This window comes from Macadamia integrifolia, unplaced genomic scaffold (assembly GCF_013358625.1).
Source record: "Macadamia integrifolia cultivar HAES 741 unplaced genomic scaffold, SCU_Mint_v3 scaffold2712, whole genome shotgun sequence".
In the NCBI taxonomy this organism is placed as follows: Eukaryota; Viridiplantae; Streptophyta; class Magnoliopsida; order Proteales; family Proteaceae; genus Macadamia; species Macadamia integrifolia.
Window position 1 is genome coordinate 24,583 of NW_024868904.1, and position 2,466 is coordinate 27,048.

The following is a 2,466-nucleotide window of genomic DNA, read 5'->3' on the forward strand; positions in this document are numbered from 1 at the left end:
CCTTCTTCTGCTATAAAATTAATTTGCAATGTTTCAAATCCCAGCCCGAATATAATTGTAAATCCTTCCTATTGAAGAAATTAATACATCCATTCCCATCCACAAGCGACTTGACTTTGACTTTGACTTTGACTTTTAAATCCATTAAAGTAATTGAAAGACTTGGATTAGGATATAAGTGATAATTACGTAATGATTTAGGTCAATGGAGAAACCAAACGATAATGATTGCATAACTGGTCAGATGGGCTGAAAAATTAAAAAGAATCTTGAATAAATTAATACATCAGCTTCACTCACTTAGTTGCTTGACTTTAACAATTTTAAGGAGCTTTCCTGCTTGAATATTCTTAAAGGCACACTTAAATCAGGGGAAGAGTTCATATATCTTTGCTGCAATAGTCCACTGGAGGAGCTCTCTCCGTGTTCCAATTGAATTTATCCAAAACGCGTGGGTTCCACTATGGAAAGAGAAGCCTGTGACACTTAGAGGTTTCCATATCCCACGTGATCCAAAGTAATTTGGTTCTTTCTTGGTGTTTTGTTTACTTCGGAGTCTCTGTAACTTTTACATGATTATATTAAAAAAATAGATAACTGTATTCACATTAAGACGGTAGCATAGACGCTCTATTTGTTTTAGAAGTAATAATTTATTGATATTGCTTAAAAGGTTTTGTTCAAAAGAAAAAAAAAAAAAAAAAAACAATCGATCAATCGAAAAGATTTTGGAAGATGAGTTTTCAATATCTTTTTTCTTTCCATGAAATTCTACTTAGATTTACATTTTCCATGGAGAAGCTCAACAATGGTGATTATATGACTGGTCTTAGGGGATAAAGATAAGGAGAATCTTGAATAAATTCATGCATCCACTCATGTGTGCACATATTTTTTCAAATCAAAGACTGATTCATGGTCTATTTTCCACAGAAAGGCCCCAATGATGGTAAGTGCTTACATTCCATATTTTCTCTGGAGAGGCCCAACAATGGTGATTCTGCATGGCGTATGTTATATGCTAAGGATAAGGTGAATCTTGAAGACATTAATGTGCATCCACTCATGTACATGCATTTTCATTGGAAAGGTCCAACAATAGTGATTACTTGATGAGTCCTATCCGCTCTAGCAATGGAGAATCTTAAAGAAAATATTGCATCTACTCATGGGTGACTTTCATTTTCATCATAGAATGGAAGATTTGGAATTTTTTGTGGAACAGAAAGGTTGGAACAAGAATGGTTGTAGTTGAACTTAGAAACATATGTAGATGATACTTTGGTTAATTTTAGTTTCTATCGTCTTCTTCTTTTTTTTTTTTTTTTTCCAGCATTAAGATTTGCAGCTTTAAAATGATGTCTAAGTTTTCTGGGATCTTATTTCACGCAAATTATTTGATGACAATTATCATAAAAAAAAAAAAAAAAAAAGGGATTGAAGGTGGACAACATATGGAGAAATGCGGAGGATTTATCATAATTTTATTTTATTTTTATTTATTTATTTATTTTGGCAATAACTAATGATATTTACTAGGGGTGCACGTTTGGCCTTGATGGCCCAAACTTGCCCTTGGCCCGCCCTGATCCCAAATAAGTACCAACCCTGAGTCAGGGTCAGGGCTGGTAAGAGTTGATGTCTTTGGCCTGCCAGTTTGCCTTGAACCTGGCCCTGATTTTTTTAACCTGACTTTTAGCCATGATTTTGGCTTGACCCAGCCCTGGTTTTTGGCCCTAATGTTGACTTTGGACTTTTTGTTTTCTTATGATGTTCTCCTCTTTGTTTAACATGACAAGGATTTTGAGATCTTCGATTGTTTGCTTTATTAAGATGATCTCTTTGTTTATCATGACAAATAATTGAAATTTTTTAGATTACTTGCTTTCTTAGGATGATCTTCTCTTTGTTTATCATAATAGTTGGAGTTATTTGTATAGTTTGAATGTTTGCTTTAGGATGTTCTCCTCATGACAAGTAATCTGTGACTTTGTGTTTTTTTTTTTTAATCTCCTCTTTATTATGAATATTTTTTATTTTTTAGTTATTTCATATTTTACAGGGTCAGGGTCAGGATCAAGGTATACTCAGCCTTTGATGGTAAACCAGGGTCAATCAGGGTCATCCCGGCCCGACCCTGAAAAATTAGGTCCAATCAAGGTGGGTAAGGGTTGGATTGGACCCTGAAGGATTGGGCCTGGGTTGAAGTTTTGCGGCCCTGAGTCAGGGTCAGAGCGGGTTTGGGCCCAATTAAGGGGACTCAGGGTTGGACTAGGGTTTTAAGAAACCCGGCCCAACCCGACCTTGTTGCACTCTAATACTTACAATCACTTTTGGCCTTGGATAACAATACCACTCCATTTGGAAATAGAGTATTTTTTGGCTTACCCAACTTTATGTTTAAAAACTAACAACAATCTTGTCTGTTTGATTAAATGTCTAGCCAAAGAGGAAATGACTGGGAAA